The 24,254-nt window shown below is 48.6% G+C and overlaps 1 pseudogene; it reads right to left on the reverse strand.

Moving 5' to 3' along the window:
* LOC144123844 (uncharacterized) overlaps positions 1-20,347 on the reverse strand; it is a 76,637-nt pseudogene extending 56,290 nt beyond the window's left edge.
* Positions 20,348-24,254: the final 3,907 nt, after the last annotated feature.

Raw genomic sequence — 24,254 nt, forward strand, 5'->3', positions numbered from 1 at the left:
GGGTGGAGCGGCGCCCCCGCAGCGGATTCGAGCAGCCAGCTATGGCTTTGCCTGCTGTGTGGCAACACGAATCGCTCTGCCAGGTCAGCTCAGTGCAAGTAGTCACAGCGGCCGGTTGCGTGCGATGGTTTGCTACGAACAGTAAACGACTGCGTTCATGACGCAAGCGGCTGGGCTTTCGCCTTTCACACGTAAGCAGTCTTAACTGTCTCTGCCGACTTTTTGACACCGTCTTCCTCGAGGGTTAATACCCGGCGAGCGTGAATGAATATGCTTTTTAGCAGATTCTGCGGTAAGAATGAGTCCTCTGGGCACTTTCGACCGACAACCTTAACGAGGGACAAGGCAGCGGCACAGCAGAAAACTGAACGCACCTTCCACAGAGCTAGCATATTCCTAACGGCTCAATTACTCATATAATCAACCGGTTTTCACTAGAACTATGAGGAGGAGGTGAAAGAGGAGCCGCAAAGGCAGGTTGGTTACGAGGAAGAGGAGCAGGAAAGGGTGGTTGATTACGATCTTTCAGTGCGTTACGATCACCGCCAATGTTGCCAGCGCTTCTGAAGTAAATTTACCCTGCAACTATACATATCACGTCGCTTTCTATACAATGCACCGCAGTCTCTTTCGGGCATGTTAAATAGGGGTACGAGCAGCACTGGTAAGCTTCTGATTTAACGAGCACCGCTGCCAAAGCTAGCACACCTTTGCGCGCCCAAAAGCTAGATCGACCTTGTAGCTAAAACAAGAAAGTAAAGTAATCGTATTTCCCTGTGACACAGTGCAAGTTTAGTGATATGCAGTGATAGCGCTCCAGGTTTTCTGTCGACTTCACCGACGCCCCCGGCAAGTAGGAGTGATGCGTGGCAGAAGGATTCTTCATTGAGGCCGAAGTGCTTCCACAGCTTCCAAAGCGTTGCATGAAGAGTGCCCAACTCAGTTTTGCCTTATTTAATGTCGATTTCTTGCAAAGCTTGCAGTGGATTGCATTGGCAATGTAGCTGCAGTTTTTTCACCCCCGTGAACCGTAGGTTCACACGGAAGAAATGTGGTGAACAAAACGCACAAGACTTGAACGGGTACTTTATTTTTCTATCGATTAACGTCAGCAATTCGAATTCATTGTCGGTTCGATGGCAGCGAAAGTCTGCTGCGCGCTCCGCTTCAATTGGGAAAGATCGAGGATAATGCGGCGCAAAAAGACACAGAAGAAAGAATGAATAGGTGGAAGAGGGCATCGGATGCCAACTGATATATTGTACCAAGGCAGCGTCCCTTTTACGTAGTACACCATATGCTTATCATTCAAGGCATGCAAACTCAAAATAACGATCTATACAAGGTACAATACACGAAAAAGAAGAAATGCGAAGGTAGAGATATTTAATTCGAAAAGTTAACAGGGCAAAATTGTTGTATGCTACATCGCATGTATCGTAATTAACAACCAAGTTATCTGTGTCTGTGCCCCACGGATGGTGCACTGATATCGGAACGCCTAGCCTTCTTTGTATAGCAGGCCTCAACGATTCATTTTTCTTATTAATGCGAGAATATCTCTCGCATTACTTGGCTCATTGCCAAGAACACCGCCTTTATGAGAAACTCTTGGCAGGCACGGGTGGCAGAAACGCGGCACACGAATGACATCATGAGCCCTGCTGGAGCATTAGGCAGCCGGCGTTAATTGGGTTCATTCTCATTGGCGTTGGCAACCTTCGCACAGGCATCGACCTATCTGCCAAGCCAGGACTTTACCTACGACCCGTAGAGCTCGGATACTACTTCGGTGCAGACGGCAAAATGGGCGCTGTGAACTCAGCCACATAATTCAGCGAAAGTCTCAGCGACAAGTAATACTTTACATTTACACATCGTAAGAATGCTCATGCGCCGCCATAATTCTTTCGCTCTTTATCCTTGCCGATAAACTTGGTTTTTTTAAAGGTATGTCTAAGTTTCTGGAAAGCCTAGCAATGGTCTCGGAGGTGCCCGCGTGAATAAATCTGCAATGAGTAATTGTGATCACGCGATTTCTGGTTAAACCATCTGTGTTTTTGGCCAGTTTAGACACGCATGTGAGAGAAACCTCGTATATCACATCACACTGGCGCTCAGTAAATTGCATCTCTTCCCTCTTAGCGCATTTTGGGGGTCAGCTCTACGTCACAGAGAAAATGTTTGCACCGTTGCATGGTTCAAAAAGACAAAAAAAATGACGTTCGGACCATGAACGATCGTAGGCATTCTCGATACAGTCGAGCTCACTTTTGACAAGCTTGGCGGTCGCACGGGTGTCGTTCGTTACGTCCGAAGTTCATAGTAAATGAATTTCTCATGTTACAGCCAGACGCTCAGTCAGAAGTTGTAAGTATGTTATGCACATCTGTTTATTCAAACTAGACCTTATTACGGCGCTTCATAAACTCCCTAGAGCAGTCACATACCTCTCGCCCTAGAGCGCTGCCACTCACAAATTTCTTAGAGAGGCGATACAACTAATCGCGGTGGAAGCCTCCATGGCAACTTGTGGTAGGCCAACCTCCTTGTCGTCGCCTTGATCATTTTCCTGCCAATCGGACAGTGTTCTTAGTTGCAACGCCGTAATATTTGCGTCAGTTAATGGTTCTTCGTAGTCGGCGTGATCACCGGCAACATCAGACTGGTTTGCTGAGCATCGACAACGCACTTCCACAAGTCTATACATCCGTCCGACAATGCGGGTGTTCCACAGCTTCTTCTATCGCTAATGGGATTATAAAGTTTGTCTTACGGAAACAATTCCTGGTCACAATGCGCAGTTGTTTACACCCTAACGAGTTTATTCCACGGCGGGAAACATAGTTACCCGATCTGAGACGTCGGCACCTGGTCAGTCAATTGCTCTCAGTATGCACTATAGTGACGCGGCCCGGATTCGACTCCTCAGTCACGTGGATTAAGCCACTGTGAAGTGGCAGTTCTGGCTCGTCGCGTTCGGTGGCAGGAAAGCGTGGTCAGCGCAGTCGGAGAAGGCAGCATGTGGTGCCCCACACGGGTGTCGAGGACGAGCAGGACGTTCCTGTTTTTTTTCACGACACTCGGTGAAGGAGTCGTCTATCGTCCCTATACCCCCTATAAATAGTAGTAGGTTTGTCCGAAACATAAGTCGCGCATCGCCCAGCCCCTTGTGTCGTGCACATGAGAGCGTAGCTTTCAAAGCATTGCTCAAGAGAACTTGTTGCGGGGCTAGCTGGTCTTGGTCCATTATGAAATATTTAGGGCGCAAACACAGGACGAAGGTAGAATACAACTGATTTATTACATGAATGAAACGTACATATATATGTTTTTTGTCGCTTATGCCCCGAGAAGGCAAGAAATGTTGAGATCGGGATGATAAAACGCTTTCAGAGAACTTCTTTTCAGCTGTATACAGCCCGATCGAGGTGTCGTTTATGCACAGGCTGCCTCTCTTTTTGATAAAAAACGATTCCATCAGTTCCCTGGCTGTTGCACCCTTACTTTTGCTTAGAATGCGCCCATCAGTGTAGCATGGCCCACAATTCTTCGGCTCGCATTCTTTATGTGCTTCAGCAAATGCGGGCCTTTCTTTTTTTGTTGTCCATGGCGCTCACGTTCCCTCAATCGCTCATTGACACATCGGCCGGATTGCCCTATGTAGGAGTGGCCGCACGAAACAGAGCCTTTGTAGACCGCCCCTTCCACGGATTTCACATATGGTCTCCTATCCTTCGTACCACAGCCACGTTCCTCGTTTTCCTTCTTGCTTTAGGTACTGGCGCAAATGCCGGCGAACTTTCTCGGCGTTAAAAACAAGTGGTACGTTATGGTGGCTCGCGATCTTTTTCAAGTTGTGGGCCACGCGTTGTACATAGGGCACCACCACCGGTCTCACCTCTTCCCGAGGGACTTCTGGCCTTTTTCTCTGAGGACCTCGGTTTATTTTTTGTAGGATACTTTCAGCCACCGCGATCACGAGCGAACGAGGGAACCCGGCTGTCGTCAACCTAGCCAATTGTTGATCAAAACTATCCCACATTCTGTGAGGGCATGACTTCCTGAGCATCAATCCCAGGCAAAATAAGGCAATCCGTCTTTTCACAATCTTAGAATGTCAGGAGCCAAAAGGCAGAAGCTTCTTCTTTGCACGGGGGGCGTACGACCAACACATTCGATCTCCACAAAACCCAAGCTTCAGATCTAAAAACTACAAAACATTACGGCCAGGAAGTTCAAATGTAAATTTCAGTCCTATTCCAAGCTCTTTAATGGAAATAAAACCGCATTCCACTGTTTACTCAAGATGGGCACTTCCTTGTTTGGTTAAAACAAACAAAAGTTTTCACATATCCAAAAATTTTAAACGCCTTGTTAGTGGCTAAAACCTGCTGCATGACATGGTCAATCTGGGATAAATAAATGTGACACGGCACAGGCGCACTAAAGTTCCCATGCCAACGTCTGCTTTCTGCAGAAAATCTGTTCATCAAATGCGATAAAAGAGGACTCCAAGTAATACTCTGATAAAGTTATAAAATCACCATTGGAAATACCAGCTTAGTTCTGAAATGAAATCGAGTCATTTTCTTCAATGCACTTTCTGAGCGCAAAAAATAGTTCACCTTGAGGAGCAGAATTAACTAAATCCACAACGTCCACAGAAAAGGCACTCCCAACCTCAGGGTTGGTTGCTAGAAAGGCACAGATTTCATCAGATCCTTTCGTCAAAAAAGGATCAAATACATGCAGCTCAGACAAGTGCTTGGACAAATAACGTCTAAGATGTTTCTGCTAAGACCCCGTATAAGTTACAACAGTTCTAAACGGCATGTCTCGCTCATGAGTTTTTACAGAAAAGAAAACCATCAGTGAAGCGCTATGAGTGCCGCTAATTTTATTAGCACAAGTTGCCAAGCCCATACTGTCACGCAAAGACATGGCACTGAATTTTACACGAGTAAAAATTTTTTGACCAGCCTGACTCGCTGTTGTTGTTAAATTTTCTTCAGGAATGGCTACAAAGCTTCCTTCTTTATCTGCTTGCAGAACACGCAGTTGATTGTTCCTAAAGTACGACACTACGGCACCTGCTGACATTATAAAGCTCTGCGTGATCTTTGAGTAAACAGACTTGAGAAGGCTCGCTACACCTTCAAGAAGGCACATTTCCTATTCTTCCGTAGTCGCTTTTCCTGTGGTTCCTCGGTTGATGGCTATGAGGTCATGGAGTGGAACTCTTGGTTCCAAAGCGTACTTAGGTCCTTTCTGCAGAACGAAAGTCACCTACCTTCTCTGGTAAGTGAACATCTCCCAATATCACCGTCACCCCCTTCTTTCTTCTTGTCTTATCTTCTTTCGCTCAGCTATCTGGTGACTATGCACGCCCACAGTTGTTTAGTCATCTCGGAGGCCAACATCAGAGTCGACCGAAAAGTCTGGTCCGCATGTCATACAGGCCTTTGCGCAAAATAGGTAGCACGTAAAATATCGTTAAACAGGCGCTTCTGACTCCATAGCTCAGGTCTGAGGATCTTGTTTATTCTTTTCACGCGATCCCAAGACCAGCATGGAAGACAGCATAGTTGAGAGCATGAAACAGACATAGAATTTACATTTCAACTTCCTGACCATAATGTACGTTTTGCGGTTTTTAGCTTTGAAACTGGAGTTTTGTAGCGATCGAGTGTTTTGGTCGTACGCCTCTCGTGCAAAGAAGCAGCTTCTGCCGTTTGACTCCGCATAATATAGGATTGTTAAAAGAGGGATTGCCCTAATTTGCCTGGAATCGGCGCTCAGAATCTCATGACCTCACAGAATATGGGATAACTTTATTCAACAATTGGCTAGGCTGACGGTAGGCAGGTTCCCTCGTTCTCTCGTGACAGCGGTGGCTGAAAGTCTGCTGCAAAAAATAAAGCGAAGCCCTCGGAGAAAAGGCCGGAAGTCCCTCGACAAGAGGTGAGACCTGTGGTGGGGCCTAATATACACCGATTGGCCCACAACTTGAAATAGGTCGCGAGTCGCCATAACCTATCACTGTTTTTTTCGGCGCCGAGAAAGCTCGCCGGCCTTAGCGCCAGTACCGAAAGCAAGAAGGAAAACGAGGGACGTGGCTGTGGTACGAAGCATAGAGGACAATATGTGAAATGCGCGGAAGGAGTGGTCTATGAAATCCCACTGTCGTGCGGCCACTCTTACATAGGACAATCCGGCCGATGTGTCAATGAGGGAGGATGAGCGCAATGTGCAACAAATGAAGAAAGGCCCGCATTTACCGAAGAATATTGCGCAATGCGAGTCTAAGCAATGTGAGCCATGCTACACTGACGTGCGCACTATAACGAAAGCTTAGGACGCGAGAGCTAGGGAACTGATCGAAGCGTTTTTTTTTTAAAGAAAGGCAGCCTGTGCATATTCGACACATCTATCGTGTTGTATACAGCTGGAAAGAGGTTCTTGGAGCGCGCTTTATCATCCCCATCTTGATATTTCGTGCCTTGTCTGCGCATGCGCGATAAAAAAACTATATATGTACGTTTCTTGCGTGTAATAATTGAGTTGCAAGTGGCGCCTCGTCCCGTGTTTTTCTACCTTCGTTCTGCCTTTGCGCCCTAAATATTTCACGATATTGCTCCTTGATAGTCTTCCCGAAGACGCACGCGCTAGCCTCGCTACCGTACAACATGCTCGTACAAAGAAGGACGGTTACGCGAAGCTTGCTGCACTTTTCACCAGCGCTAGAAGCCGTCTTTCAAGGCGGGCGCTTTTTACCGGATTTAGCTGCAAAAGCTTTTGGGCGTACTATACATATTTCTTTTTTTTTGTTTTTAAGGGGAGCACGTTGTTGTTTCCCTATAAAGGAATCGTGGAGGAGGTGAATCACAGAAGACTAGAGGCGTTTTTCGCTCTACGCTCCTGAGAAAAATAAGGCTTCAGACTCCAGGATCCATTTTACAAATCCTTCTCATGAGCTGCAACGGAGATGTGCGCCCACACTTGTTACTTCTATCTGAGACACGATACATAACACTAATAGCACATAGTTTGACGGTAGCACCACCACCGCTCTTTATAAGCGAGAGTTCAGTATAACTGCGGTCTTTATAAGCGAGCACGACTATATTATGCACGAACTTGTGCACGTAGGAAATAGACCGATTTTAAGGTACCCACTGCGGATGCTCGCGCTTATCGGTAGGAGCCAAGCCGCCATCTTAGGTGTGGTCCCTCGTGGCGCTGCTACAAGGCAGCACGCTTTCCTTCGCGGTCCGAATGACACTATACTTTGTTTCATACGTCATATGCAACCTTGTCAAAGACAGCCCTCTTTTTTGCTCTGCCTACATACGCGATCAAAACGTAGTGCGTTTTCTGTGGTTAACTTGAAACAGTAAACGCTTGGCCGGTAGGCTTATTTCACGTTACATTTGCCGTGAGCTTGAAAAAATGCGTTCTTATTGCTGGCTACATACTGTCCCTTTCTCGTGCCCTAGACCAATGGGCCACAAAACAAGGTCGGAATAGCACGACTCCGTTAATTTCCTCATGCGGACTGCTTCCGTACCTTTTACAGCGTTGCTCCTGATTTAGAAATGAAGTGCACATTCGCACCCAGTAGCTTTCCTTCGCGGCATTTATCGCATTGCGCTAAGAGGATGAGAGGCATCACTACAGTTTTTCGGAGCGTGAGGGTGGCACTATCTGCAGCTCTGAGTAATGGAGAAGCTAGTGCGACGCTGGTCGCACTAGCTTGGAAGAACATGTCTTATTATACGGTATGCATAAACGGCACAGCAATACCCTACAAAAAAGCCATCGGTTTCTGGGAGTAATCATAGAACGAAATCTATCACGGGGCCCCCCTTCCCCCATATTTCATAAAAGAAAAAGAGACAGCAATTTCTCACGTTCTCGCCTTTCTTGAAGGAAAGTCTAGGGGAGCGACTGCTCGGCCAGTGATGCAGCTGTACAACGCCTCATTTACGGAATTCCTTCGGCACAGCCTCCCTGCACTTGAAAACATTCGAAGCGCAACATACGAAGTACACAAAGCGTTCAAACCCTCCGGACCTGTCAAGGATCGCCGAAATGTGCCCTTACGGCCGCAGCTCTACTCTTCGCCCAGGAGCTTCCAATCATTACCTACCTAGCAGTTGACGCACCGAGGCCACATTTTCCACACGTATCCTGGGTTAGCCCTCGCCATCTTGCCAGTCTATTACCAGGCCGCGCACATCGTTCAGAAACTCAACTGAGGCACATCACCTCATTCTGCCTTCCCAGTTTGCAACCGCCTGTAGACCATCCTCACCACTTTGGAGCTTGTACAATCCCCGTGTGCTTCTTTTATTACCTGGTCCCAAAGAAGATCGATTTATCGCCGATAAAACTAGAACAAGACACACTTGAATATTTTCGTAAGCCCCATGCAAACCGGGTGCGCGTCTACAATGACGACTCAGTGCACCCCATCAGTTCTGCGGTCTCCGTGGTCATCGCCACAAGAACTACACAAATCACTGTTACGATATCTCAGACTTCTTCGACGGATACAGAATTCGCTGCTCTTCTCCTGTGCCGTTGAACACACCAATGAGAAGCTCCCTGAGCAGTGCTCTATTTTCACCGATTCCACAGCGGGCCTCCAAAGCTTTCAAGCTGCTCTTCGCCGTGTAACCCATGAAGAACTGGTCGCGGTAATCCGACTCTACATCGTTCTGCCATCATTAAAGTGTACACCATCATCTACCAGTGGTTACCAGGACACATTGGCATAGAAGACAATCACCCCGGGGACGAGGTCGCGCGAACTGCTCACCACGACGGCGATTTTGTGTCGATCCACGTTTCGAGGTAAGACGCACCGGGCAGGCTTTGCGTTCTCGCGCAGGAGATCACGCTTGCCGCATAAAGTTCAGGCCAATTATCAAATTCAAGTTTAAAATCCCTCGAGCCAGATCTGAAGCTCCGGCTTCTATCTTGCTTACCACGACGTGAAGCAAGTTTGCTGTGTCGTCTATGGCTTGGTGCAGCTTTCACCAACTATTATTCCTTCTTAATGGGTATAGCTGACAGCCCTGCATGTACTATTTGCGAGTATGATGAGACTATAGTCTGCAGTCTTTGTGAATGCTCTACCTGCAGTGCCGAAACGCAGCCTCTCTGCCGTGCGCTGGAGGGTCTAGATCTACGCCCATTGACGAAAAAAAAAGAAGCTGGACCACTGGGCGCGGCAAGCGTCGGTGGTGAAGGCCTCAAAGGCACTGCTCCGTTTCTAGAGAACTTCTGGACTGCACGATTGGCTGTGACTTTACCTAACGCTTACAGACTTTGCATACTAGCTTTAATTTCTTGCTACTCTCTTTTCTCCAACTTTTTACCACTCACCTCTTTCCAATGTATCTAACCGGTTACTTTTTATTTCTAAGCGATGTTTAATTCCTCAGGGCATAAAAAGTTATGAAATGAGGGATGACGAGGATGCTTAAATAAGTAAAAAAGGGTTCGCTGATGTAATGAAATCAAGGAGTGAACGAACGATGATGTGGCCCCTGTGTCCAAGCGATATATGAACCCGGATGGTTCGGTGAGATACCCGCTGCTGCAAGGCACCGAAATCTCGTCGTCTCCAGCGCCGGGCAAACCCACAGACGGTGTTGAATATCCGCCTCACTATCTCTGTTGTTGCCGACTGGACACCAGGAGCGAGGATATAGCTCTTGAATTTGCGGCCACTTGCGTGTGACGGCTGGAGTTATGGCAACCCCGATCCGTATCCTCCGAAGCGCAACATCCTCTGCACGGGTATGACCACGGGGGACGGTTACCGCACACGGAGGGATTAGAGCACGGGTGTCGCGCCGGAGGTGTTCTTTTCTTGTGAAAAGGAGAGTGGTGTTATGCAGAGTGAGGACTCGGGGCAAAGACGAGGTTGGGGTGGAAAGCCGGGTCGCAGAATCTGCACGGCTTTGAGCGCTTAGGTAGGTTACTTGGGACACATTCAATATTGATTTGCTGCGGGATGCTTGCCGCTAGACGATGGATGTCTTGGAAAATTTTTGGGGTGCGACTTACGCGTCGTATTAGACGTGTAACGTGCAGGGCATAGGTGGAAATGACAATGCGGGACCGTAGTTAGCATGGGAACGACGGCCACATAGCATAGTGTTTCTTGAACCGCAAGAATCTCCGCACAGAAGAAGGAAGGACGTTCTGGAAGGCGAAACCTGGACGTTCTGTTCAGGGCGGGCTTGCAAAGGCAGTAAACTGCCGATGGAGCCATGCAGCAGATCGGCGTCTTGTTCTGTAATTCGGTCGCGAAAACACAATGCCGAGCGGGTAGATGATGGCCGCCGTTGACCAGTTGGTTTGTTGTCGCTTAGGTGCACAGAACGCCAAGGAGAGAGAACTGGCGGGGGCGGCTGTAGAATGGAGTTCGATGAAGCATATGCTCTGAGTGCACACGCTCCGCGTGTAAGGTTAGACTGATTCCGGCAAGAATCGCGTCGTTGCTTCACCAGCTCTTGTAGTGTATACAGCTGCGTATGTTCTTGGAGCGCCATGATCGGGGGAATGCGTTGAAGGCAAGTGATGACCCTTATTGCCTCTCGAATAACTGTTTCAAGGATATCCCATTGAGCCCTCGAAAAATACTGGAATTGGGCATGGTAAACGAGGCGCAGTTGCACAACCGCCCACAGCAACTGTCGTGCCACATGAGAGCGGGCTCCGCCTCTTTTAGGAGCAGTGCCTGTAATCAGACCCAACAGCAGAATTGTTTGCTTTTTAGCCCTAGAAGGCCTAGCAGTTCCTGTTCCTGGCATGTGTATTGTCAAGCGCAAGATTTTTATGGTTTAACTTACTTGAAGTGTTGTTCTGGATAGAGGGAGACGATTTGGTGTTCCAGCGAGTTTACGTCGCCCCCAGCGGTTGGCCACTGACACGAGCGTTGTTTTGCTGAATGAAAGCTGAAGACCAATTAAAAGAATCATAAGTCAACGTAATACATATGGCTGATTGTAAGTCTACTCCTTGAATCACCAGATCATTGTGAGTGCTCCATACCGTGATGTCATCAGCGTACAACAAGAACTTAATGGCAGACACATCATGTAAGTATGAAGCAAGGGGAATAAAAGCAATATTAAGTAAGGTGGCGATAATACCAATCCCCGGGGTACTCCGAGAATAGGCACATATGATGCGTCGGCCTCACCACTGAGGCGTATGGCAAAGTGTCGGCCTTCAAGGAATGATTTAACAAAACTGCACACTCTAACGGGGAAATGCAGCTTGTCAAGCGATTCCAGGATGGCAGCACTATTGATATTTTACGCCTTTTTTTAACGTCCATGGTGAGTACAGTATGTACATTGCAGCTGCGAGTTGATGGCAGAACTTTTGACGCCGAGACAGCCAGTCCATCTTCTATATTTATGGACTTACGAAAGCCAATTTGGGCGGGGTGGTCGAAAGCATGGTCCTTAAGCCACCACGACAGTCGTGTGGCAAGCATTTTTTAGGTAAGCTTGCACAATGTTGGCGTAAGAGATATAGGCCGGAAATTACCAAGGTCTGTCGGCGGCCTCCCCGGCTTTGGGATAGAGATCACAGTAGCCGATTGTAAAGTTTCTGGTACGACACCTTCTATTTATTCATACCTTGTTAATGGTGGCGAGGTGTTAAGGGAGTACAGCGGAAATCAATTTCTTGTAAACCTCTTACAGAATAAAGTCGGGACCGGGCGCAGCATTCCCACGGGCCTCAACCAATACTGCAAACTCGGGCATAGAAAATGGGCATGCAATTAACTCAGCGTCGGCTGTAGATGGGAGCTTATCGAAATATGCTGGAATGGCTGCCAGGGGGACTCCTATGACCCATGGAGGCAACATATCATACTCGGGGAAAAACTTCCCCACTGCCTCTCTGGAGAAATCATTCGGAGCTAAGTTAGCTGCGAAGCATGCTGTGGGCGCTGCGTCATACGACGCGAACCATGTTTCATTGCACGGAACGTTCGCCAGAGAGAAGCATTCGATGAGTTTGTCGAGAACTGCTCACACCACGCATGCCAGTGCCGTCGTGAGAGATCGCGTTCATATCTGCGAGCCTTGGCAATAAGGTAATTCAGCTTTGTCCGTTCTTGCGCACAAGTCGAGTCTCGGGAAGCTCCCATCTCCGCTTGTCCCCAAAGGGCCCACAAGTTAAGCACACCCACATCAGGTGCCGAGCGATTGACATCAGTCCAGGTGACAGCAGCAGCTTCATTCAGCGCAGTTGGAATAAAGTCCACAAGGAGTGTAGATGACTGCAGAGAGATCCTCGAGGGTGGTGCTAAAAGTGTCCCGATTGACCACGGAACATCTATGGCGCAATCGGAGAGCCCTTGTTGGATGGAGATCAATGATGACAGGATGGTGGCATCAATACATCAGCCCTCTGGCTCCAGGAGCTACGAGGAAGTGCCGGGACCTGACCACTATGTAAGATCCTGAGCATATGTTGGACTGCGAGCATGGCGCACACTCCGGTTGCTGAATCTAGATGGTTGAGTAAAACATACAGCGCAGCCACGTATGCGTCCCGCACAGGCCTTGCACGAGGGCTTCAATTGGGGTACCCCCAGTCCGGCTGAGGGGCGTTAAAGTCACCACCGACTAAAATATTCCGCCCTGGATATTGTCGTCTTAGAGTTATAATAACCATCCCAGATTAAAGCAGGAGGGAGCTCCACCGGCGGGTCTTGCGTAGTATGACACGACCACAAGAGTTGCCCTGGGAAACTTCACATCCACTGCGACTACCTACGGATATGTCGCGCATCAACCTATACCGCCGCCTTCCCCGAGGGGCAGCAGTGTGCACACGACGGTCGTTCATTGAAGGAGACATGTATACATTGAATACCGGAATGAATGGCAAGGCATTGGTCTCCTGCAGTAGCAGAGCACACTTGGAGATTGCTCATGCGAAGGCGAGATTTGAGCTCTCCCAGCTTTGTGGAGAGGCCTGTGCAGATCAACTCAAGCACACCACCACAACGTTCACTCGCCATTTTCGATAAGGCGTCCAAGCGTTCTCTAAGAACTGATGTCAGGTTAGATAACTGGTTTAACATAAATCGGAGGAGGGATGTTGTAGAGTTGCAAAGCTGCAGGTGACCTGGTAGAGTCTGCGAAAAACGTATGGTGTCTTGAGGTAGCCGACGGTGCTGCAGCTTTGACTGGTGTGGAGTGGGATTCCGCTGGTTGTTTACGACAAGCAAGCAGTTCACAGCGTTGCCGTAGCTTAGAGACCTCGGCTAAAATGCGTGCAATTTACTCGCCAACTGCTGCCATGTCCTCATGCAGAGGTTTGAGCACGCTGTGCATTTCTATAGCCTTAATGCAATGACAATCCTTGCGCACTTTATAACTGTAAGATTCTTGGGGAGGGGCTGCAGGTGAAATGGGTTCAGAAAGCTACGGCCAGTCGTCTTCATCCCACAAAGGGCCGCAAACCTGTTGGATGTATGTACCGGGGCAGTATTTTCATACGGAAGCACTTGCTTACAGATCTGTCACATACGATAAGGAGTCTGAAATAAAAGTATGAACGAAAGAGGATTGAAGAATACGACGAGGACGCCGGTAACGATGACGTGGATTAACTGAAGACTAAAGAAGATGAAGAAGTATTCAATGCGGTGTGAAGAGATGATTGGTGAAGAAGAGATGAAGATGAAGATGACGACAAGCGTTACGTGGACTAACGCCAAGGCTATAAAGCGCAAGGGACAGCGCGGCACTGGGGAAGAACAAAGAAGCGGATGCTCTGGCGGGTCAGGGACGCTTCGGCTGGAAGAGAGTTGTAGGGCTTCGCACCGCGGACTTCCTGCCTTTCCTGAGCTCGTTCCGGGGAGTCAACGGAGGACGCTACCACCCGCTACTGCCAGGGTTGTCTCCAGCGCTGTTGCCACCCATCCGGTTGGTGCCCCGAACACCAACATCGCCGGCATCAGCTCCACGTGCACTTGGGCCGGGAGCTTGTACGGCGCAGCCAACGACGGCGTCAGCGACGCCAGCCCGAGCACGTCAAACGCCACCTCGACGCCGGTTACCGGACCCATGCAACGCTGCATCCGCACCAAACCAACAGTGAGCACGAACGCCGACAGCTAACAGTAGAACGATAGTAGTAGACGCTAGTAGCAGGGTTTCCGGGTTTTGTGTATTGTTAGTCTCTGTGTTTTGTGCTAGTTTTCATAGTGTTGTATGCTAGGGGTTGTGTCACGTAAGGTGTATTAAACGTGCGTCTGTGTGGGCACACCTCTAGCCTAGTCCATTCTTTCGGTCCGACTGTTCTCCGGGGAGATCCGTGACAAAGTTAAGTGGCGAGCCTGTGCCAGGGTTTATTTGCTATTTTCTTTTTGTTTTGTCTCGAATCTTTTCCATCTCTCGACGCAGAAACTATGGATTAGGCAAAAACGTTAGAACTGGCGCTCAAGGTAGGGTTAAGCAAAGAAGAGGTGATGCGTCTCTATGAGTAGGAGGCAAAGAGGCAGAAAGAGGAGGCAGATAGGCAGAGAGAGGAAAGGCGCAAGCATGCTCAGACGCTCGCGAAACAGAAGAGCGGGAGGAGAAAAGAGCTCTGAAGGCAGACGAGAGAGAGAATAAAGAGCTCTGCGTCAGAGAAAAGAGCTCGCGAGGGAGAAGAACAGGAGAAAAGAAGAATGAACCGGAATAGAGGCGCATTTTATGCTGACCATGACCTCTCAATCACACCAAGCTCCAACATATCCCGCACCTCAATTTCAATTGATTCTTGAACAACTACAGGTAGAGTTTATTGTTTCACGCTGACCGGTCTATCTGTACAGAGATGTAGTTTGCAACATATGACATCCGTTTTTCCCGGCACATCCGAAAACACATCCTCCTTGGTTTGGAGTAGGGCTTTTATCTGTAGTCTTCTGTCTTCATTCAAATTGGGGACTAGGCGACAGGTGTACCCACACAGACGCACATTTAATACACACTACGTGACATAAACACTAGCACACAGCACTAACAAAACTAACGCAAAACACACATAATATCAATACACACGACCCGGGAACACTGCTACTAGCGTCAGCTACTAGCGTTCTACTTTTAGCGGTCGGCGTCCGTGCTCACTGTTGGTTCGCTGCGGTCGCGGCGTTGCCTGGGTCAACAAGCCGGTGAGGACAAATGGCCTGTAACTGCCAGGACATGATGATGGTTTGCCAGGCTAAAAAAAATGTACTATGATAGCTTTCTTCCAAGCGTCGGGTATTTTCCCTAAAATTCAGATTTTGTTGAATTTTAGAAGTGCCTCAACGGCGGCTTCAGATAGATGGGCAAGCATAGTGTAGTGTATATTTTCTGGGTCTGCTGCTGTCTGCTTGCCTGCAGACAATACTCTATTTAGTTCCTCTATTGTAATTCTCATGCTACAATGTTCGTTCATGTCTGCTCCTACGGGAATGTTTTGTTTTTCTGCTATGGTTTTGTATTTTTTAAAAGTTTCTGTGTAGTTGGAAGGACTTGAAACAGCAGCGAAGTGCTCACTTAATATGATTGCCGGTTCTTGTAACGTTGTTTGTGTACCTTAGGTGTACAGAAGTGGAAAAGTGTAAGGAGAATAGTCACCACTGAATTTTCGGACCTACAAGTTCGTATCCCACAACTTCTTGGCACGCAGTGAACTATTCATTTCAGATACATATTTCCTACAGGATGTTTTTTCGGGATTTCTGCGAATACGACGTGCACTGGCCAGGGCCTTTTAAAACATTACAGGTTCTCTGCAGTTGGGAACCTTCGAAATACTCCCCATGCTTTGTTTTGTTCTTTTTTTTTTTGCCAGTCTCCGCTCCTATGTCCTCCAAGCCTTGTATTTTTTCTGATTTGACCTGATGTTGGCGGCATCGCTATTTTTGCAGCAGAAATTATACAGGTGGTAAATTTTTCATTTATTTCATCTATGCTAAGTCTAAATCGGATTCTTTATGTAATGGTTCATTTTCAGTAAACACCGACCAGTCAGCTAGCTGGAGTTTCCAGCGCTGAGGTCGTGCTGAAATGTTTTCGATTGAGGGTGCTAATTTTTGCGTCGCTTCCTCGGGGATAATTTAAAACATCACATGTAATATCGATAAGAACTGATGGTGATACGAGAGCTAAACCAAGTAAGCTCAATTTCCCCGAGCTATGAAAGAATATGTGGTTTCTCCGGTGTTAATCTGACATATGTACTTTGTAATTATCAGGTCATCAATTATTCGGCCTCTGGTGTCTGTGCGCTCACTACACCAAAAGAAGGAGTGCGCATTAAAATCCCCAGCTACCACTTATGGTTCATGTAGTTGATGGAAAAGGCTTTCCAAATCGTGGATAGTAACTGTGAGGTGTGGTGGCATATATACAGAGCGTATTGTTAATTTTTTGTGTGTAACTACACTGAGTGCCACAACCTCAAAGTTTGTTTTTTCAATGGTATTTCTCATGTAGGAACGCCGCTTTGCGTTATAATTGCGACGCCACCTTAGAGCCTGTTCGCCTGTTCTCTATCTCGTCGAAAAATTTGGAATTTTTTCAAGATGTTCTTCTGTTTTGGCGCTAGGTTTGTCTCCTGAAGACCTAGACCTATAGGTGACGTTGACTTTAGTATGTCTGTAATGTCTGTGTAGTTATTCAACATTCCTCTACAGTTCCATTGAACCAAAAATGCCATATCTTAGTGTGTTGGGTGTTGGAGAAGATTAGCTTTCAGGAGGCATTATTCTCGGTTTTCCTTATCTCTCCAGAGAGTTACGCTGCCCCTGCAACACAGAAGTGCTGTGGGTGGTATCCATCGCCTCCCTGGAGGCGCTGGACTCCGGTGAAGCTACTGGTGTACGAGTGGCAGGCCTCACCCGGTTGGAAAAAGCCTTGTTGGCTCACGACTCGGAAGTCGGCAGGCGCTATCTCGGAGTTGGCGGGGCAGATTTCGCTGCCTCTGCCAGGTGGGTGGATAGCTCTGCCACGGTCGCACACGGTGAGGCCTGGGCAGGCGTTGAAAACCGGTGTGGTTCACCACCCCAACCCACCGCATCGGCGAAGTTCAAATTAGGAGCTAGGAAAAATTTGCTGGCTGTGACGCGTCGCCTTGCGTATTTGAATGTGATGTTATGATTGGTTTTGAGAGTTATTATTTCCTTTTCTACTTTCCATTTTGAGCAAGATCGTGAGGCTGAGTGATCCTCGTAACAGTTTGCACAGTGTGTAGGAGCAGTGCATTAATCAGGGATGTGATCGCTTGATGAGCATCTTGCACATTTTTCTTGACCACGGCAGCTCTCTGAGCCATGGCCAAATCGTTGGCACCTGAAGCAGCGGCGGGGATTAGGGATGTATGTTCGGACTGATATCTATGTGTAGCCTGCGTCTATTTAGTCAGGCAGTGTGCGGGAGGCAAAGATGAGAACTAGGTGCTTAGCAGAGATTTCCTTGTTTTCTTTTCGGTTTTTCATTCTGTGGACATCTGGTACATGCTGTTCCTTTTGCCCTTCTAATATTTCTTCCCTATCAGGTAGATGAGGTCATTGTCTGATATTACGCCGCGCACAGTATTAGGCGACCTGTGGGGTGTTACAGTGACTGGTGTTTCTCCAAACGCGGTAATGTTTGAGAGTTTGGGCAGTTGGAATTTTATCGTGTATCTCAAGTAATAGGTCACATGTGGCTAACTTCGTCGCCTTGTAGCCAGGGCTCAAAGTTTCTGTGAGTCTCTGTTCAACGAGAAAAAGAGACATCATTCGTGCTGTTTTTTCGTTTGATTTCCTGTGCACTATGTGGAATTTGGCAAGAGCTTATTTCTTTTTGTTCAGAAATTGTGATGTCACATCTTCGGTCCGCCTTTTTATTTAAGATGGCGACCATTTTGTGATGGGGAAGGAGCTATAAAGTGTGGTTGTTGTTCGGCCGCGGGGCCAACCGCCCACCATGGAGCCCAACAAGGGGACGGGACAGGAACTTGGGAGCAAGTCCTGCCCACGCCAGATGTACACCGCCGCTACAACCCAATCTGAAGTAACTCAGAGTAGTTACTCACGCAGGGTGTTGGGACTTTGAGGTTTTCCCGTAACGCTCGCCACCCGTTTTGTGACAGGTGCAGCATGTTGCAACATGTTTGGACATGTCGCTCGCCGATGCTTCTTCATAGGGCACCGCTGCCTGGAGGCGCAGCATCATAGCTTATCAACGGAGCGTTAGGGCGCTGTCCCTTGCGGCGCAGCACCAGGCTTGTTTAAGGGCGTTCGCATGAGAAATTGTGCATCTGGTAAATGTGGAGTCCGGGCTGGTTGTCCGGGCACAACAAGGGTTAACCCTCGCCGCCAGGAAGGAGGAAAAGTAATAAAGAGAGGAGACGACAAGAGAGTTATCAAGGGATAGCAAAGAGGAAGATGAAGGGGAGGACAGGAAAAGGCGAATGCCGATTGCCCCCGATTGAGTCATGCAGGAGGTGCCGTCTACAGGAAGCTGGGGCCAAAGTGGTGTGTTGCCTCCGCCGAGGGGCCTTAAATGTCGAAACGCTCGGCACGAGCTCAACCACCAGGAACCCCATTTCCTCGGACACGGCGATGCCACGGACGAATAAGCGCGGGTGCTCGGGTCCGTGGTGATGCACTGTTCACCCCCATACCCCTGCGGGGATGCCCCTGCGGATGCTCGGGAACCCGTGGTGTCGCTACTCACCAACGCCTGCAAGCTGCAGAAGCCCCCCTGCTGGGATCTAATTAGAAGCTCGAATGTTACTTGACGACATGGATGAGTAGAATTAGGATACACACTCCTGAATAGTGTTAAGCCTTTGATAAAAGAAAATTTAAAACATTTAACGGCAGCAATAACATGGAAAAATGTTCGTCCAAAAGTTCATCAAACCCCTGTGCACGTGCAATTGACCCCCCCCCCCCCCCCCCCCTACCGCGAAAGCAAAATTCGTCTCGATGTGGAATGGGTTATCTACATGGAGAGAAGAAAGAAAAAAATTGACTGCGGTGTAGCTCTGCTCAACACTAGTTGAATTTCGAGAGCTTCGTTTCCTCAACCCGTCGTCTACAAAGCGTCTCATTCCGACGCTCTCGAGAACTCAAACCGGTCTCTTCTGGAGTTAGAGTCACTACGGGACGTGGCAGGACTTCTAGCCGCATCTTCGTTACGACGCTTCTCGAGTGCGGTGCGATCTTCTGGCGTCCTTTGAGCGCGTTGTCTTCCTCGCTTGGTTCTGTCGTGTTTCTACATAGCTTCTACAATAACCTGAGGCGAAGCGCATATATATATATATATATATATATATATATATATATATATATATATATATATATATATATATATATATATATATATATATATATATATATATATATATATATATATATATATATATATATATATAAGTGTGTGTGTGTGTGTGTGTGTGTACCCCGCAAGAGGCGACACCTCCTCTCCCTCTACCGCAGTGGAGCATTTCTGGTGGAGCGAGCGGCTACGGCAGCAGTGTCGATGGCGGCGCCATCTGTTGGAGCGCGGCTGCGGTGTTGCTAGGCAACGGCGGCGCAATGTCGATCTTCGCCAACAGCACGCAGCATACCGCTGAAGTGCGCGACGAGCCGGAATGGCTCGCTGGCTGGCGTAGTAAACCTTTTCTTTTAAAAGCGAAAAATTGGGGTGAGGTGAACCACACATCCGCGCTAGTTGACAGCTGAGGAGAGACATGTTCGCACGTGGGGTAAGGAGATAAAGACACGAAACACATCGTGCACACAGCTCTCAGTCACGCGAAAATAATGGTTTTAGGTGCACTACGTGGACGACTACAGGCCGTTGACGCTTAGGGCCGACGACCACAGTTCCATCGGGAACAACTTCGTAGTTGACACTGTTCAGGCGGCGCAGGACTTTGCACGAGCCGAAATATCTATGGATAAACGTTTCGCACAGCCCATTGCGGCGCACAGGTGTGCACGCCCATGCCTGGTCACCCGGCTCGTAGTGCACTTCCCTGTGCCGAAAGTTATAGTGCCAAGCATCGACGAACTGCTGGTCATTGATATGCGAGCTGGCAACTGACGGGCTTTCTCTGCTTGTTCCATGATGTTGCCTGCTTGAGGGGGTACCTTTGCATCGCCGTACAGCAGCATCGCGTCCAACATCATGCGGACCTCCCTGCCATAGCCGATACGGAGCGGGGTAAACTGGGTGGTTTCCTGCGTCGCTGCATTATCTGCGAATGTGATGTACGGCAAGATCTCATCCCACGTTTTATGTTCAACATCAACGTAAATCGACATCATGTCCGCTAAGTTTTAGTTAGCCGTTCCGTTAGACCATTGGTTTGGGGATGATACGCTGTTGGTCGATGAGCAGCATGGCTAAGCGTTAAGACATCACGTAAGAGCCGGGCTGTATGTGCATTGCCTCAGTTAGTAATAATAGCCGATGGGGCGCTGTGTCTGAGCACGAAGTACCTCGCGCAAGGGCCATCGTTTCAGCGTAACGGGCCAGGCAGTCTGTGGCGACTACGATCCACTTATGGCCGGTCGACGAGATAGGGAATGGCCCCAGAATGTCCATGCCGACTCTGTCGAATGGTATTTGAGGCTGCTCGACGCAGTGATTCTGAAGCAGTCCAGGAGCCTTGAGCGCCGGTTTTTACCGCCGCTCGCATTGCCAGCATGTCTGTACATAACGCTTGACGGTTGAAGTGAGCTGCGGCTGGTAATAGTTGCCTCGGATTCAGGATAAAGCGCGCGTAACACCAAGGTGGCCGGAAGTCAGTTCATCATGGCAGGCAAGGAGGACGCAATCCCGTAAAGCAGACGGTATGACGAGCAGGTAAGTTGTGGGACTGGAAGTAGAATTCTTTTTATAAAGCACCCCGCTGCGCCCGCCGCGGTGGCTCAGTGGTTAGGGCGCTCGGCGACTGATCCGGTGTTCCCGGGTTCGAACCCGACCACGGCGGCTGCGTTTTACGCAAGAAAAACGCTAAATCGCCTGTGTGTGTGCGATGTCAGTGCACATTAAAGATCCCCAGGTGGTCGAAATTATTCCGGAGCCCTCCACTACGGCACCTCTCTCTTTCTTTCTTCTTTCACTCCCTCCTTTATCTCTTCCCTTACGGCGCGGTTCAGGTGACCAACGATATATGAGACATATACTGCGCCATTTCCTTAACCCAAAAACCAATTATAATAATATAAGCACCCCGCTGCGGAGGCAGAACGATCATAGCCCACGAGCCAGGTACCGTGGTTTCTCAGGGTGCCCACCTTCTAGATGTTCTATGAGCATACGCAGCTTGGCGTCGGCACGCTGTCTGGAAAGGAGCTCAGATGTGCTGACCGCTCCAAGGAAGCTATCGTCGTCGATGTTGTCTTGTGGAGGAGGTTCGACGGGAGTGCGTGACAGGCGATCAGCTTCGGTGTGTTTCCGGCCGGACTTATAGGTGACGGTGAAATCGAATTCCTGTAGCCGTAATGCCCAACGTGCGACGCGGCCGCAAGGACCCTTTAAATTTACCGGCCAGCACCACGAGTGGTGGTCGGTGACGGCACAAGACGGTCAGCCATACAGGTATAGGCGGAACTTAGACTGCGTTCCTTAATTTATGAATTTCAATATGGAGCCTATCATTAGAATCTCGAACGTTACTTGACATGCACGAGTGCAAGCTGGATACACACGCCTCAAAAGCGCCAAGCCTGTAATTAACAGAAAATGTAACAGCTTTACATGCAGCAGTAACGTAAAAAAACGTTCATCCAAAACATCATTAAACATCTGTGCTACAGTGGGTTGTATTGAATAGCAATCGACTGAATAGGATAGGTCGTAGCGCACTGTGAACAGATACTGCGGATTTCAGACTGAGATGCCATATGTTTTTGAGTGCGCCCAGATTTGTTTTCACGTCAAAATTGAGAAGCCTGCTGTCAGTATTTAAAACTGCAAAGTGAATTGAAACATACAGAATACCATGGCAGCATTCGTGTGAAGGAGGAAGCCGCAGAATACATTGGTCGTCAGAAGAAATGCAGCGTTGAGAACATAACATACATGATGGGTGAACAAACAACGTAAAAGCACTCTGCCCCTGACGCTGGCGCCCCGCCTACTAAAGGAGGAATATGTCAGCGACAGTTTTGTAGCAGAGATTGTTGGCGATGCGGACCTGTGCCTGTTCAAGATTAGGGGATGAATCGGAACATTGCCGTCGTGGCACGAGGGGCTTTTGCCGAACCGGGGCTGTCATACACAAGAGAGAAAGCTCAATTCCTGTAGGGGCCAGCCCACATGTCCTGAGCTCGGCATGAAGAAACGTCACGACGCGTAATGCTTTATAAGGCGCAAGATGTGTGCGTGTTTCAAATGCATACAAATGGCACCATTACACTCGCACTGACTCTAGAAACTTACTGAAGTAGCATGCTAGGCTAACAACCAGGCAGACCTCGTCTGTATATATTTAAATCACTGCTCCTCTATAAACCGAATGACGTCAATTACACGCCGTTTTGGCCCCTGCTTTTGTAGAAAAAAGGGAAACACATTTGTCCCAATGACTTCTTAAACGCGCCTTAAATGTGGCAAGTATCAGGGCCTAAGTCTAAAATACGTATTACAAGCTTGCAATAATATTAAAATAAGGCAGTAATCATTCTTTGGCGTGCACCCAAGCGCCGCCGTCCATGTACAGAAGGAAGCGAGGCAGCTTTCTCAGAAACATCGCAAGTAAAAAAAGATCATCCTGATCCGGGTTTCGAACCCTAACCACCGCTTTAACGGAGCAGTCGCTCTAACAGCGGGAATAACATAGTTGAGTAGGGTGAGAGCGACTGGTTTCGGTGAAGCAGTGGTTCCGGGAGCGAACACCGCATTAGGACGATTTTTTTTTTACGATCTTTCAAAGAATGCTGTAAATCTTTCCTTCGTTGCCGAGTGGCGGCGCTTGGGTAGATGCCATAGAGATATTACCCCCTCATTATAATTTTACTCCTTCTTAGCGAATTCCTCTAAATCGTTTGACTACGACTGGGACAGATTTCAAAACTAATTCAAGAACCATAATGAGGCAGTGGAAAGGAAAAAAAGGCTCAAGAGGTAAACAAGTTTTCGAAAAACATTGTGCACCGGTGCAGAGCCGCTTGCCGTATTTGCCGGCTGTTGAGAGTCGATCATGAGTCCAAGTCTTTCAAAACGGTTAAGTTGCCTTGAGAACCCGAGGCGAGTGCACACGCGGCATACGACGCATCTCTCGCCCCATCTCTTGGCGCTGCGGCGCAACTCGCCGCGCTCGTATTTCTTGAGGCTGCCGCCTGATGTCAGGGCCCCTGCGACTCGTCAACCAGCTTCGGTTGCTCTTACGCATAGGCTGTGTTAACCGGCGACATTAACCGGTGAGGCTAATTGGTCATTTTAACTCAGTCGATGTCCGTTCAGCAGCCTACTCTGCGCTGCGAAGCTATCATAATAGGAGTCATTTAATCGCACTCAACCAAAGCTGCTTCGCGGCCGAATTGTAGCATGCCCGCCATGCACACCACAGAAGGGGACGCTTTTCGAGTCGCGGCTCGACCATTTTTATTGTCAGTGCAACTGCATTTCTTCAGTGACCCCCTCTCCCGATCGATGATAATTACCGTCGCACTGCTGGGCCCAGGATTTTTGCCACAATGGTACCTGTAAAGCTATGGCGCGAGAACGATGCGGAGACGTGCTGCATGACGTCGGATATGAACGGCACGGCTCCGTCACCGGTGAACTCGAAAGGAACTACCAAGCTCTGTGCCCGTGTTGCAGTCGCCTAACCCAATCAAAGAATACTCGGGACACTGAAAATGAAATCAAAACTTGCCGGGTGATAGAAGCGATTGTGGCGAAGGGAATAAGTCATCCTGAATTTTTGCTCTCCCGCTGTGGTTCTAATTTCCCTTCGTTTTGTGTGACTCGGCCCTTGCTGCTCATATAATGCAGGTGATTTCACATCTCTTAAAATGCCGTCTGTCATTATGCGTGCTGCGTTTGGAAGCGGGCAAATTCTGGTAAAGACGATATCTGAAGCACGGCAGGATACGCTTGCAGCATTAACTGCAGTTTTGAAGGCTGCGCCTACGCACAGCCCAACGGTCTAAACGAGCGGCCAGCGAGGCTGTTCTGTGCACGCCGCCGCGGGTTTGTGGAACATGCAAAGACAATAGAAAT

The sequence above is a fragment of the Amblyomma americanum genome, chromosome 3 (assembly GCF_052857255.1).
Source record: "Amblyomma americanum isolate KBUSLIRL-KWMA chromosome 3, ASM5285725v1, whole genome shotgun sequence".
NCBI lineage: Eukaryota > Metazoa > Arthropoda > Arachnida > Ixodida > Ixodidae > Amblyomma > Amblyomma americanum.